The sequence below is a fragment of the Xenopus tropicalis genome, chromosome 4 (assembly GCF_000004195.4).
Source record: "Xenopus tropicalis strain Nigerian chromosome 4, UCB_Xtro_10.0, whole genome shotgun sequence".
Classification (NCBI taxonomy): Eukaryota; Metazoa; Chordata; class Amphibia; order Anura; family Pipidae; genus Xenopus; species Xenopus tropicalis.
In genome coordinates this window covers 145820913-145837489 of record NC_030680.2, presented here as the reverse complement: position 1 = coordinate 145837489, position 16577 = coordinate 145820913, and positions in this window count along the sequence as shown.

Genomic DNA, 16577 nt, shown 5'->3' with positions numbered 1-16577 from the left:
GGCCAGGGCACTGGAGGGTCTGGTTGCGGGGGGCCTAATTTGCACACAAAGGACAGAGGGTGCTAGTCTAGAGGGACCCATGGCACCCGACTCGAGTATAAGCTGAGGGTGACTTTTTTCAGCACATTTTGGGTGATGAAAAACTAGGCTTATACTCGAGTATATACAGTAATTGCTGCAGGTCTCTGCACTCTGTTTGGGGGTTCAGTAACCTGCAGCTACCCCCATGAATACAACTCTTCCTGCATACAGCAGCACTGTATTCATGGGCATGGACAGGGTCGGACTGGGGGGTGAAGGGCCCACAGGGGCTTCCGCCCGAGGAGCCCTGCAGGTGCCCACGCAGGCCCCCTCTCCCTTGCAGGGCCCCCCACCTGACGTCCTCCCCCGAGCACGTAAATTTAAAGTGTCAGGGGAGGAGCGGTCAGGCAGGGGGAGCACCGGTAAGGTTTGGGTCTGGGCCGCCGGGGCCCACCGGGATTTTTCCCGGCGGCCCAGTCCGACCCTGGGCATGGGGAAGGAACATTATGTGGGGCTTTTTCACTGTTGCTACCTGTAGATTTTATAGACTGTGCCAGTCAGTGAAAGGGAGGCTACAGTCTTTGGTCTCCTATAGAGATTTATTTTACCCTCTACTTAAATAACATTATTATTACATCATTGAACTGTGCTCGTTATGAACCTGCACTAAGTTATAGGGTAGATAATAAGTAGTTGAGCTGCCAACATATATTCCTAAGTCATTTCTTTTCCCCGTAGGAGTCTTAATAATGAACTCTGACCTTCCTTAAAAAAAAAGAAACAGAATCCCAACTGCCACCTTAAAGTATATATCATTTATAGCTCCCAGAAAGTGGAACCTATTATTAGCTGCCCATCACATAAAGGTCATCCTGCTCTCCTGGTAATATCATCTCCGTACGCTAACAAGTGTCATCTTTAATTCACTCTAAATGGCAATGATCACTCATCTCTTGGTAGGTGCTGAGTACATGATGTGGCACCGGGGAAACAGGGACAGATATACATGTTGCGTGACACTAATTAAACCTCAATTTGGGGCAACTTTAAACAGTGCACCTAACTTGCTCACGAAGTCATACGGATAGATAAACACGGACATAGGGAAGCGTGACAATGGCGGGATGGGTACATAGATTTATTTTACATAAATATACATAGTAAGTTAGGTTGAAAAAAGACACACGTCCATCACGTTCAACCATAATGCCTATATATAACCTGCCTAACTGCCAGTTGATCCAGAGGAAGGCAAAAACCCCATCTGAAGCCTCTCTAATTTGCCCCAGAGGGGAAAAAATTCCTTTCCTGACTCCAAGATGGCAATCGGACCAGTCCCTGGGGCAACTTGTACTAAGAGCTATCTCCCATAACCCTGTATTCCCTCACTTGTACTGAGAGCTATCCCCCTACCCCTGTATTCCCTCACTTGTACTGAGAGCTATCCCCCTACCCCTGTATTCCCTCACTTGTACTGAGAGCTATCTCCCCTACCCCTGTATTCCCTCACTTGTACTGAGAGCTATCCCCCCTACCCCTGTATTCCCTCACTTGTACTGAGAGCTATCTCCCCTACCCCTGTATTCCCTCACTTGTACTGAGAGCTATCTCCCCTACCCCTGTATTCCCTCACTTGTACTGAGAGCTATCTCCCCTACCCCTGTATTCCCTCACTTGTACTGAGAGCTATCTCCCCTACCCCTGTATTCCCTCACTTGTACTGAGAGTTATCCCCCATACCCCTGTATTCCCTCACTTGTACTGAGAGCTATCTCCCCTACCCCTGTATTCCCTCACTTGTACTGAGAGCTATCCCCCCTACCCCTGTATTCCCTCACTTGTACTGAGAGCTATCTCCCCTACCCCTGTATTCCCTCACTTGTACTGAGAGCTATCCCCCTACCCCTGTATTCCCTCACTGGTACTGAGAGCTATCCCCCCTACCCCTGTATTCCCTCACTTGTACTGAGAGCTATCCCCCCTACCCCTGTATTCCCTCACTTGTACTGAGAGCTATCTCCCCTACCCCTGTATTCCCTCACTTGTACTGAGAGCTATCTCCCCTACCCCTGTATTCCCTCACTTGTACTGAGAGCTATCTCCCCTACCCCTGTATTCCCTCACTTGTACTGAGAGCTATCTCCCCTACCCCTGTATTCCCTCACTTGTACTGAGAGCTATCTCCCCTACCCCTGTATTCCCTCACTTGTACTGAGAGCTATCTCCCCTACCCCTGTATTCCCTCACTTGTACTGAGAGCTATCTCCCCTACCCCTGTATTCCCTCACTTGTACTGAGAGCTATCTCCCCTACCCCTGTATTCCCTCACTTGTACTGAGAGCTATCTCCCCTACCCCTGTATTCCCTCACTTGTACTGAGAGTTATCTCCCCTACCCCTGTATTCCCTCACTTGTACTGAGAGCTATCCCCCTACCCTGTATTCCCTCACTTGTACTGAGAGCTATCTCCCCTACCCCTGTATTCCCTCACTTGTACTGAGAGCTATCTCCCCTACCCCTGTATTCCCTCACTTGTACTGAGAGCTATCTCCCCTACCCCTGTATTCCCTCACTTGTACTGAGAGCTATCTCCCATACCCCTGTATTCCCTCACTTGTACTGAGAGATATCTCCCATAACCCTGTATTCCCTCACTTGTACTGAGAGCTATCCCCCTACCCCTGTATTCCCTCACTTGTACTGAGAGCTATCCCCCTACCCCTGTATTCCCTCACTTGTACTGAGAGCTATCCCCCCTACCCCTGTATTCCCTCACTTGTACTGAGAGCTATCCCCCTACCCCTGTATTCCCTCACTTGTACTGAGAGCTATCCCCCCTACCCCTGTATTCCCTCACTTGTACTGAGAGCTATCCCCCCTACCCCTGTATTCCCTCACTTGTACTGAGAGCTATCTCCCATAACCCTGTATTCCCTCACTTGTACTGAGAGCTATCCCCCCTACCCCTGTATTCCCTCACTTGTACTGAGAGCTATCTCCCATAACCCTGTATTCCCTCACTTGTACTGAGAGCTATCTCCCCTACCCCTGTATTCCCTCACTTGTACTGAGAGCTATCCCCCCTACCCCTGTATTCCCTCACTTGTACTGAGAGCTATCTCCCCTACCCCTGTATTCCCTCACTTGTACTGAGAGCTATCCCCCCTACCCCTGTATTCCCTCACTTGTACTGAGAGCTATCTCCCCTACCCCTGTATTCCCTCACTTGTACTGAGAGCTATCTCCCATAACCCTGTATTCCCTCACTTGTACTGAGAGCTATCCCCCCTACCCCTGTATTCCCTCACTTGTACTGAGAGCTATCCCCCCTACCCCTGTATTCCCTCACTTGTACTGAGAGCTATCTCCCCTACCCCTGTATTCCCTCACTTGTACTGAGAGCTATCTCCCATACCCCTGTATTCCCTCACTTGTACTGAGAGCTATCTCCCATACCCCTGTATTCCCTCACTTGTACTGAGAGCTATCCCCCCTACCCCTGTATTCCCTCACTTGTACTGAGAGCTATCTCCCCTACCCCTGTATTCCCTCACTTGTACTGAGAGCTATCTCCCCTACCCCTGTATTCCCTCACTTGTACTGAGAGCTATCTCCCCTACCCCTGTATTCCCTCACTTGTACTGAGAGCTATCTCCCCTACCCCTGTATTCCCTCACTTGTACTGAGAGCTATCCCCCCTACCCCTGTATTCCCTCACTTGTACTGAGAGCTATCCCCCCTACCCCTGTATTCCCTCACTTGTACTGAGAGCTATCCCCCTACCCCTGTATTCCCTCACTTGTACTGAGAGCTATCCCCCCTACCCCTGTATTCCCTCACTTGTACTGAGAGCTATCCCCCCTACCCCTGTATTCCCTCACTTGTACTGAGAGCTATCTCCCCTACCCCTGTATTCCCTCACTTGTACTGAGAGCTATCTCCCCTACCCCTGTATTCCCTCACTTGTACTGAGAGCTATCCCCCCTACCCCTGTATTCCCTCACTTGTACTGAGAGCTATCTCCCCTACCCCTGTATTCCCTCACTTGTACTGAGAGCTATCTCCCCTACCCCTGTATTCCCTCACTTGTACTGAGAGCTATCCCCCCTACCCCTGTATTCCCTCACTTGTACTGAGAGCTATCCCCCCTACCCCTGTATTCCCTCACTTGTACTGAGAGCTATCTCCCATAACCCTGTATTCCCTCACTTGTACTGAGAGCTATCTCCCATACCCCTGTATTCCCTCACTTGTACTGAGAGCTATCTCCCCTACCCCTGTATTCCCTCACTTGTACTGAGAGCTATCCCCCCTACCCCTGTATTCCCTCACTTGTACTGAGAGCTATCTCCCCTACCCCTGTATTCCCTCACTTGTACTGAGAGCTATCCCCCCTACCCCTGTATTCCCTCACTTGTACTGAGAGCTATCCCCCCTACCCCTGTATTCCCTCACTTGTACTGAGAGCTATCCCCCTACCCCTGTATTCCCTCACTTGTACTGAGAGCTATCCCCCCTACCCCTGTATTCCCTCACTTGTACTGAGAGCTATCCCCCCTACCCCTGTATTCCCTCACTTGTACTGAGAGCTATCTCCCCTACCCCTGTATTCCCTCACTTGTACTGAGAGCTATCTCCCCTACCCCTGTATTCCCTCACTTGTACTGAGAGCTATCCCCCCTACCCCTGTATTCCCTCACTTGTACTGAGAGCTATCCCCCCTACCCCTGTATTCCCTCACTTGTACTGAGAGCTATCCCCCCTACCCCTGTATTCCCTCACTTGTACTGAGAGCTATCTCCCAAAACCCTGTATTCCCTCACTTGTACTGAGAGCTATCTCCCATACCCCTGTATTCCCTCACTTGTACTGAGAGCTATCCCCCCTACCCCTGTATTCCCTCACTTGCTAAATACCCCTCCAGCCCCTTCTTAAAAGAGAAATAAAGTAAAAGTCACTTGGGGGTGCCAAAATGTTAGGCACCCCCAAGTGACTTTAACCGCTTACCTTGTACCCCGGGCTGGTGCCCCTGTTCGCAGAAAACAGCACCAGCCCGGGGTAGCAGCGATCGCTTCCTCCTTTGTTATTCGCTGTGCGCGCATGTGCAGTAGAGTGAAAAGCCGAACTTAAACATTAAAGTAGGCTTTTCACTCTACCGCGCACACGCCGACCGCTGGCATTTCAGCCAACGGAAGCAGGAAGGAGGAACCGATCCGCTCCAGGTACCCCGGGGTGGTGCTGTTTTCTGCGAACAGGGGCACCAGCCAGGGGTACAAGGTAAGCGGTTAAAGTCACTTGGGGGTGCCTAACATTTTGGCACCCCCAAGTGACTTTGCCTTTCCTTCTATATATAATGTATCAGCCATTACCACTGATTTGGGGAGTGGGTGCCCTCGTGTCCGTTGGAAGGACCTACTGGTAAATAAAACATTAGAGAGGTTATTATATGATCCCCTTATATATTTATACATAGTTATCATATCCCCCCTTAAGCGCCTCTTCCCCAGTATAAACTGGGCCAGTCTTTCTTCATAACTGAGACTTCCCATACCCTTTACCAGCTTAGTTGCCCTTCTCTGGACCCTCTCTAACTCAATAATGTCCCGTTTGAGCACTGGAGACCAAAACTGAACAGCATATTCTAGATGGGGCCTTACCAGCGCTCTGTAAAGGGGAAGAACAACACCTTCCTCCCATACATTTATATAGATATATATATATATATGTAGCCATTGGTTCAGATGCTAGCTGTGTGTATTGGCACAATGAATGGCCCTTCTCTCAATCACCAATAATGATTTTACAGGCTAGAGAGAAAAAGTGAAAGGGATACTAAAATGTTTCCACTTGTTTTCTTATTGTCTCCACTTTCTTGTGTAAACAAGTCATTAGGCTGCAGGGTGAGATATAAGAGACCAAAGGAAGCCTTGTACCTGCCGGCAATAGATGCAAGGACTGACCCCGGGGGTAAGGAAACAAAAGCATTCTTTATACAGTATATGTGTGGAAATAATAATAATGAGGCCCAGAGTCAAACTGGGTGTGTACAAGGCCCACCGGGGGGCTCCCAAACCCCTGGTGGGGTCCTTGCCAACTGCCTACTTTTGCTGCATTCGGGTTAGGAGCGACGGCGAAGTGCAAACATGGATCAAGTCTGGGTCAGTGGGGCTCACTGGGTTTTTCCCACCAGCCCAGTCCAACCCTGCCTTTAAGTACCAGGCAGTACTGAAGACAAGGGCCTCCCTAATTCTCAAGACTAAGAACCACCTTTTAGTGTTGCCTTTCACAACCTGTGTTCCAGTGAGACCAGAGCAGTTATGGGGCCAGCATGTATAAAAAAACATGGGAGGAGGGTAAGTAGCTGCCTACATGAGAACATTTGCAACTAAAGGCATACATTCCCTTTAGCAACCCCCACTGCCCCCAGGGCATTATGTTGTTCGTTTGGACCCTGTTAATAGAAAGGCTGGCTGAATGTGGGATTATCTAAAATGCAGGCAGTATCACTTGTTCCAGGGGTGTACCCCTTTTTTGGTGGTCACATTGTTTCAGAAATGTACCCCCCTAACACCTCCCCAAAGTGCTTCTTATGTGCTCAGTATGGCGCTGAAACATCATGGCCGCTCCTTCTGCAGGATAGCCAGACCTGTATATAAGCACTTTCTCTGAATTGGACTCCATGCTGGGGGGGGCATAATCCATCGTTAAGCCCCAGTAATGGGCAAGGCCTGCAGCTTGGGAACTTATAGCAGGTTTTATGTGATTCTGAGGAGCGATTAGAAATAAAACACACATTTTTCTTCTAAAGGTTGAAACCTCTATTATAGTAATTCTTAACCTATCGTCAGGACCCCAGGGTGCCACAATGATCCATGCCACAGTAAGGGGCCCATTCATGAAACCACAATTTTTTTTTCTAATTTATAGAACTTTTCATAATGTCCACGATAATATTGTTAAAATTACACAACTTTTTTGTGGTTTTCGTTAACTTCCACGAAAAAGTCGTATTTTTCGCAAGGACTATGACCATTTCGGAATTCATTCAAGCTTCGGGTGGAGCTGCAGAGTGCCATTGAGCCCTATGGGAGACTTTCCTTGGGCCGGGTTGGAGCTGCAGAGTGCCATTGAGCCCTATGGGAGACTTTCCTTGGGCCGGGTTGGAGCTGCAGAGTGCCATTGAGCCCTATGGGAGGCTTTCCTTGGGCCGGGTTGGAGCTGCAGAGTGCCATTGAGTCCTATGGGAGGCTTTCCTTGGGCCGGGTTGGAGCTGCAGAGTGCCATTGAGCCCTATGGGAGGCTTTCCTTGGGCCGGGTTGGAGCTGCAGAGTGCCATTGAGCCCTATGGGAGGCTTTCCTTGGGCCGGGTTGGAGCTGCAGAGTGCCATTGAGCCCTATGGGAGGCTTTCCTTGGGCCGGGTTGGAGCTGCAGAGTGCCATTGAGCCCTATGGGAGGCTTTCCTTGGGCCGGGTTGGAGCTGCAGAGTGCCATTGAGCCCTATGGGAGACTTTCCTTGGGCCAGGTTGGAGCTGCAGAGTGCCATTGAGCCCTATGGGAGACTTTCCTTGGGCCGGGTTGGAGCTGCAGAGTGCCATTGAGCCCTATGGGAGACTTTCCTTGGGCCGGGTTGGAGCTGCAGAGTGCCATTGAGCCCTATGGGAGGCTTCCCTTGGGCCGGGTTGGAGCTGCAGAGTGCCATTGAGCCCTATGGGAGGCTTTCCTTGGGCCGGGTTGGAGCTGCAGAGTGCCATTGAGCCCTATGGGAGACTTTCCTTGGGCCGGGTTGGAGCTGCAGAGTGCCATTGAGCCCTATGGGAGACTTTCCTTGGGCCGGGTTGGAGCTGCAGAGTGCCATTGAGCCCTATGGGAGACTTTCCTTGGGCCGGGTTGGAGCTGCAGAGTGCCATTGAGCCCTATGGGAGACTTTCCTTGGGCCGGGTTGGAGCTGCAGAGTGCCATTGAGCCCTATGGGAGACTTTCCTTGGGCCGGGTTGGAGCTGCAGAGTGCCATTGAGTCCTATGGGAGGCTTCCAAAATCATACATTGAAGGTTTCAAAGCCAGAAAGGTTCTCGCGCCGTTTACGAACCATCGGATCCGAAAATTTCATGAATGCAACCCCAATATTTTAGTACGACCGAGAAAAGAATTTTCGTGACATTTTCGAACATCAGAAATTATCGTGGTTTAATGAATGGGCCCCTAAAAGTTAGTGTTTCCTACAGAAGAAAATGGTCGTTAAAATGAGGTACAAGAACCAATTTTGGGTGGCAAAGTTTATTCTCCAACTTCATTCGAGTCCCCCTGAGAAACAAGATGAAGAAACCCTGCTCTATGGGACATTTCTTACATTTCCCCCCCTCTGCATGGGTGGGGGGGGAACTGGGAAATGAACAGGGGCTATGGCTATGTACATGACGGCAGATATATCCCCTGCCCCTGGGCTTCAAGCTGTCAACCTGCTCCTGTGCTTTGGATTTCAGCCTCATAGCCAACAGGGTGAGTGCCGGCCCTGTTAGCATTAATTAGCCACCAACCTGGAAAATTTCTGCTCTTTTTTACGTCCCGTCCATAAAATAAGGGGGTTCTCCCGACTGATTTTCATAGTCAATTGCACATTTCCATAGGCAGTTCTATTTCGGAGCTGTCTATAGATTTTTTCAGAGTTCACGGTTTCCCTTTTTTTTTTTTTTTGAAGACTGATCAGATGTTGATGCTACACAGCATTTCCCTGCATCGGAGCTATTGCCTAATTTGCAATCCCTCGTTAGCAAAACAAACAAGCCATTGAGCGAATAAATCCTGCCCATGAGTGTAATAGAATCGGAACAGCAGGGACCTGATTGTTCCCCGCAGCAGCCCGGAGGCTGGATGTTCTGCCTATGAGAATGATTTCTCCTTTGCCAATTAAGAAATCTAATGTCCTGTGATCCACCTGAATCTCAGATCTGCCCCCTCTCCAGCTCTATTGCCTCTGAAGTGCCAGGTAATTACTACTCGTGCAGCCTGGAGTTTATTAGTTGCACAGACTATGTGGGTCCTTCCTCCTCTGCAGTAGGAACTGGGCTAATAGAGAGACAGTGGGGGTGCTCATTAAGGGGGATTTAATTCATTATGCAGAAAAGGTCTTGGAGGAGCCCCCCTCACTTTTAAAGGGGTGCTGAGCAGAGCCAGGCAATGTATAGTGCCTTACAGTAATGCCCACCCCTGCCAGTATCTATGCTTCATGCTCAGCCTCTTCCTTTAGTACAGCTATAGGATCCATCAGCAGGATACCTATTATCCAGAGAGGTCCAAATTAAAGGAAAAGATTCTAGCTATCTGTATAACAGAGCATTCTGTCACAGTGGCACAGATCCTATCTGATCCCCCCATTGTAAGCAGCAGTCCTGCCCTGCTTTATGGCTGAGATTCTAGCTATCTGTATAACAGAGCATTCTGTCACAGTGGCACAGATCCTATCTGATCCCCCCATTGTAAGCAGCAGTCCTGCCCTGCTTTATGGCTGAGATTCTAGCTATCTGTATAACAGAGCATTCTGTCACAGTGGCAGAATCTCAGCCATAAAGCAGGGCAGGATTGCTGCTTACAATGGGGGGATCAGATAGGATCTGTGCCACTGTGACAGAATGCTCTGTTATACAGATAGCTAGAATCTCAGCCATAAAGCAGGGCAGGACTGCTGCTTACAATGGGGGGATCAGATAGGATCTGTGCCACTGTGACAGAATGCTCTGTTATACAGATAGCTAGAATCTCAGCCATAAAGCAGGGCAGGACTGCTGCTTACAATGGGGGGATCAGATAGGATCTGTGGGATAGAATGCTCTGTTATAACAAAAGGTACAGCTATAAAAGTTAATTCACTTTTAGATCTAAATTACAAATGATTTCCATGCACAGATACAGATGATATTTCAGTGAGCGCTTTCCTTAAGCAGACAATATTCTGCCTGTACTTTATGACCTGAAACAGAAACTCTCCATTTCCAGCAAACAGAAGAGAACAAACATGTATACGCTGCTTTGATACGATATGCTGGAGAAAACTATGACATAAATCGCCAGGAACATGAAAACGTGTTAATTCAGCGCCAAACGAGACAGGCAAGTTAATTGCATCTCAGCATTACTGAAAGCTTCATCTGAAATGTATGTTTATTGGAGTCAGGAGCAGAGTTTGTCTCACTGAGCAGCAGCCGATGGAATCCCAGACACTGATGGGGTCGCTAAGGGGGTAATAAAGGGTTTCTGTTTCCAGGACATTACCAGCACCCCGATTCTGGGGCAGCCGTGTTGCTGTTTGCCCCATTCTCTAGACCAGGGATCCCCAACCTTTTATACCAGTGAGACACATTCAAACGGAAAAAGTTTTGGAGAGCAACACAAGCATGGAAAATGTTCATGTTGGTGCCAATAAGAGCTATAATTGGCTATTTGATAGCCCCGATGTTGACTGTCAGACTACAGAAGGCTCTGTTTGGCAATTACTTTGGGTTTTTATGCAATCAAAACTTGCCCCTAACCAGAAATTCAAAAAGAAGCATCTGCTTTGAGGCCCCTGGGAGCAACATCCAAAGGGTTGGTGAGCAACATGTTACCCCTGAGCCACTGGTTGGGGATCCCTGCCTTAGACTGATGACATGAAATAAATATATATGTCCTATTAGTGCAGACAGTCACTTTCCTATTCCCTCCTGCAAAATCTTTTTGATAATTTGATAACATACTGTTTATTATTACAGAGAAAAGGGAATCATTTAACCATTAAATAAACCCAATAGGGCTGTTCTGCCCCAATAAGGGGTAATTATATCTTAGTTGGGATCAAGTACAGGTACTGTTTTATTATTACAGAGAAAAGGGAATCATTTAACCATTAAATAAACCCAATAGGGCTGTTCTGCCCCCAATAAGGGGTAATTATATCTTAGTTGGGATCAAGTACAGGTACTGTTTTATTATTACAGAGAAAAGGGAATCATTTAACCATTAAATAAACCCAATAGGGCTGTTCTGCCCCCAATAAGGGGTAATTATATCTTAGTTGGGATCAAGTACAGGTACTGTTTTATTATTACAGAGAAAAGGGAATCATTTAACCATTAAATAAACCCAATAGGGCTGTTCTGCCCCCAATAAGGGGTAATTATATCTTAGTTGGGATCAAGTACAGGTACTGTTTTATTATTACAGAGAAAAGGGAATCATTTAACCATGAAATAAACCCAATAGGATTGTTCTGCCCCAATAAGGGGTAATTATATCTTAGTTGGGATCAAGTACAGATACTGTTTTATTATTACAGAGAAAAGGGAATCATTTAACCATGAAATAAACCCAATAGGGCTGTTCTGCCCCCAATAAGGGGTAATTATATCTTAGTTGGGATCAAGTACAGGTACTGTTTTATTATTACAGAGAAAAGGGAATCATTTAACCATTAAATAAACCCAATAGGGCTGTTCTGCCCCCAATAAGGGGTAATTATATCTTAGTTGGGATCAAGTACAGGTACTGTTTTATTATTACAGGGAAAAGGGAATCATTTAACCATTAAATAAACCCAATAGGGCTGTTCTGCCCCAATAAGGGGTAATTATATCTTAGTTGGGATCAAGTACAGGTACTGTTTTATTATTACAGGGAAAATGGAATCATTTAACCATTAAATAAACCCAATAGGGCTGTTCTGCCCCCAATAAGGGGTAATTATATCTTAGTTGGGATCAAGTACAGGTACTGTTTTATTATTACAGGGAAAAGGGAATCATTTAACCATTAAATAAACCCAATAGGGCTGTTCTGCCCCAATAAGGGGTAATTATATCTTAGTTGGGATCAAGTACAGGTACTGTTTTATTATTACAGAGAAAAGGGAATCATTTAACCATTAAATAAACCCAATAGGGCTGTTCTGCCCCAATAAGGGGTAATTATATCTTAGTTGGGATCAAGTACAGGTACTGTTTCATTATTACAGAGAAAAGGGAATCATTTTACTGTTTTATTATAACAGATAAGAAGCTCACCAGCCCGGGGTAAGTGATTACAATCACGGGGGGGGGGGGGGGGTCTAATATTAGGCACCCCATAGTGATTTTACCTTTCCTTCTCCTTTAATTTGGACCTCTCTGGATAACCGGTATCCTGCTGATGGATCCCATAGCTGTACTAAAGGAAGAGGCTGAGCATGAAGTAGTACTGATAGCTAGAATCTCAGCCAGGGCAGGGCTGCTGCACTGTAGCAGCTATCTGGTTGCTAGAGTGCAATTTACCCTAACAGCCAGGCAATGGTTTGAAGAAGAGTTGGGAATATGAATAGAAGATGGGCGGCATAGAAAGAGAAGTAATACAAAGTAACAATATCAATAAAATGAAAAGAATGGATGTGGAAATGTCCAAACCATTCACGGCCCAAAGTTGTAGGACTCCCAAATAATCCTTCATGGTTTCATCCATACAGTTATAGCCTCACAGAGCAACAGTTTTTAGCTGCCGGGGTCAGTGACCCCCTCATTTGAAAGCTGGAAAGAGTCAGAAGACGAATACAAATAATTCCAAAACTATAACAAATAAATAATGATAACGAGTTGCAAAGTTGCTAGGAATGGGGCATTCTATAACATAGTAAGAGTTAACTTAAAGGAACAGTAACACCAAAATATGAACGTGTATAAAAGTAATTACAGTAGAATGTACTGTTGCCCTGCATTGGTACACCTGGTGTGTTTGCCTTAGAAGGACAACTACAGTTTATATAAACAATGCTACTTTGTAGCTATGGCGGCAGCCATTCAAATGAGAAAAGGCACAGGTAATGTAGCAGATAACAGATAACCCCCCATTATATTCTACAGAGCTTATCTGTTATCTGCTATGTAACCTGTGCCTGTTCTCCCTTTCTCCAGCTTTAATGGCTGCCCCGGGGCTACACAGCAGCTTATTTATAGAAACTATAGTAGGGTTTCTGTAGCAAACACCCCAGCTGTACCAGTGCAGGAATGGCTGCCCCCGGGGCTACACAGGGTATTTATATAAACTATAGTAGGGTTTCTGTAGCAAACACCCCAGCTGTACCAGTGCAGGAACGGCTGCCCCCGGGGCTACACAGCGGGGTATTTATATAAACTATAGTAGGGTTTCTGTAGCAAACACCCCAGCTGTACCAGTGCAGGAATGGCTGCCCCCGGGGCTACACAGCGGGGTATTTATATAAACTATAGTAGGGTTTCTGTAGCAAAGACCCCAGCTGTACCGGTGCAGGAACGGCTGCCCCCGGGGCTACACAGCGGGGTATTTATATAAACTATAGTAGGGTTTCTGTAGCAAACACCCCAGCTGTACCAGTGCAGGAACGGCTGCCCCCGGGGCTACACAGCGGGGTATTTATATAAACTATAGTAGGGTTTCTGTAGCAAACGCCCCAGCTGTACCAGTGCAGGAATGGCTGCCCCCGGGGCTACACAGCGGGGTATTTATATAAACTATAGTAGGGTTTCTGTAGCAAACACCCCAGCTGTACCGGTGCAGGAATGGCTGCCCCCGGGGCTACACAGCGGGGTATTTATATAAACTATAGTAGGGTTTCTGTAGCAAACACCCCAGCTGTACCAGTGCAGGAACGGCTGCCCCCGAGGCTACACAGCGGGGTATTTATATAAACTATAGTAGGGTTTCTGTAGCAAACACCCCAGCTGTACCAGTGCAGGAATGGCTGCCCCCGGGGCTACACAGCGGGGTATTTATATAAACTATAGTAGGGTTTCTGTAGCAAACACCCCAGTTGTACCAGTGCAGGAATGGCCGCCCCCGGGGCTACACAGCGGGGTATTTATATAAACTATAGTAGGGTTTCTGTAGCAAACACCCCAGCTGTACCAGTGCAGGAATGGCTGCCCCCGGGGCTACACAGCGGGGTATTTATATAAACTATAGTAGGGTTTCTGTAGCAAACACCCCAGCTGTACCAGTGCAGGAACGGCTGCCCCCGGGGCTACACAGCGGGGTATTTATATAAACTATAGTAGGGTTTCTGTAGCAAACACCCCAGCTGTACCAGTGCAGGAATGGCTGCCCCCGGGGCTACACAGCGGGGTATTTATATAAACTATAGTAGGGTTTCTGTAGCAAACACCCCAGTTGTACCAGTGCAGGAATGGCCGCCCCCGGGGCTACACAGCGGGGTATTTATATAAACTATAGTAGGGTTTCTGTAGCAAACACCCCAGCTGTACCAGTGCAGGAATGGCTGCCCCCGGGGCTACACAGCGGGGTATTTATATAAACTATAGTAGGGTTTCTGTAGCAAACACCCCAGCTGTACCAGTGCAGGAACGGCTGCCCCCGGGGCTACACAGCGGGGTATTTATATAAACTATAGTAGGGTTTCTGTAGCAAACACCCCAGTTGTACCAGTGCAGGAATGGCTGCCCCCGGGGCTACACAGCAGCTTATTATATAAATTATAGTAGAGTTTCTGTAGCCAACACACTAATTGCACCAGTGCAGGGCAACAATACATTATATTCTAATTACTTTAAAACACTTTCATTTTTTTGTGTTACTGTTCCTTTAAAGGCGAACCACCCTATTAATCCATTATTGGCTGCATTGACCCCCCAGAGGGCCAACCTGACTGTTGGGAACGTGTTTGTTATATCCTGTTGGTAGAATGAAGGCACATAGTGGGAAACAGATATAAAGGTGTTGGTCTGGCCTAGCAGGACCACAGTGGCTATATGGCCAAAGCAACCAAATCGACCAACCGTCTCGCTCTGTGTGTGGCCACCTTGCCACTGGGAATCAAGTTGGAGTTTCATTCAGGCAGTTAAGGGAAGTTTCAATTATTTGTTTTTCACCGTCACTGTCTGATTATAGTGAGGCCCATACCTGCTGGGATAGCATAATGGGCACCCCGGGGTGGGGGGAGGCAATATACATACACATTTATACACTTTACCAGCAGGGGGGTGCTTTGCTTTTCTGCAGTGGCTAACAGGGTTTTTCTTTCCCTAACCTGATGCCTGGATTAATGCTGGCCAATATCCTCAGGCTCGGGCCCCCCCTAGAGTTTCCTTGTACCATAATCTGCAGGGTATTGCTCTATTTACAGCTCTTCTGGGGGTTAGGGAGATCCACGGGGGATTAGAGCACTGAACACTAACGATTTACCTGCACATAATACAGTTTTATTAAAGAGAATTATCTTTTGTAACCCACAGAAACCAATCAGATGTTTGCTTTTATCGCAGCCCCCTGTAGTTTGGTGGCAAGGGGTCCATATATTGCATCAACCTGCACCACTACTCCCCCGTTGGGCCTGGGAGCAGGGTTCTCAGACTTAGGGCCAGGACTTCAGTTACCACCGGCTTGAAACTAATTATTTTTACTATTATTATTATTATACTCATTATAAGACATTTCAGCACTGGTCCCTAATCACATGCCTCTGCTGCCTTCTCTTACTCCGGCCTTGTGCCTATTGCACTGTGCTACATGGGGGGGGGGGGGGGGGGGGTAGGATGGTGCAAGGGGGGCAGATGAGGGGGCATCATTGCCATAGGCACAATTTCCTATTGGTCCGGCTCTGGCAGAATGGAATATGTTACTAGACCCAGAGCAAATGTTACATTAACCAATTGTTTTGCTATTAACTAAACATGATCTCGGGAATGTTCTGTATCCTTTCACTCTGTACTGTTTGTATAGTTGAAGGATAAACATTAGATATAAATGTAACTATCATTTCCTTATAATTAGTCTTGTACAGAGCTGATTATGTGCATATGGGCAGGTGGTGGGCAAGGTTGGGGGGTGTGCAAGAGAGGGTGGGGGGGTGGGCAAGTGAAGGTTGGTGGTAAGTGAGGGCAGGGGGTGGGCAAGTGAAGGTTGGTAAGGGCAGGGGGTGGACAAGTTAAGGCAGGTGGTGGGCAAATGAGGGTGGTAAGGGCAAATGAGGGCAGGGGGTGTGTAAATGATGGTGGTAAAGGTAAATGAGGGCAGGGGATGTGTAAATGAGGGTGGGGGGTGGGCAAGTCATGGTTGGTGGTAAGTTAGGGCAGGTGAGGGCAAGTGAGGGCAGGCTGTGGGTGAGTGAGGGCTGGTAGCATGTGAGGGCAGGCAGTGGGCGAGTGAGGGCAGGCTGTGGGCGAGTGAGGGCAGGCTGTGGGCGAGTGACGGCAGGCAGTGGGCGAGTGAGGGCAGGCTGTGGGCGAGTGAGGGCAGGCTGTGGGCGAGTGAGGGCAGGCTGTGGGCGAGTGAGGGCAGGCTGTGGGCGAGTGAGGGCAGGCAGTGGGGAGAGAGGGCAGGCAGTGGGCGAGTGAGGGCAGGCAGTGGGCGAGTGAGGGCAGGCAGTGGGCGAGTGAGGGCAGGCTGTGGGCGAGTGAGGGCAGGCTGTGGGCGAGTGAGGGCAGGCTGTGGGCGAGTGAGGGCAGGCAGTGGGCGAGTGAGGGCAGGCTGTGGGCGAGTGAGGGCAGGCTGTGGGCGAGTGAGGGCAGGCTGTGGGCGAGTGAGGGCAGGCAGTGGGTGAGTGAGGGCAGGGAGTGGGCAGGCTTA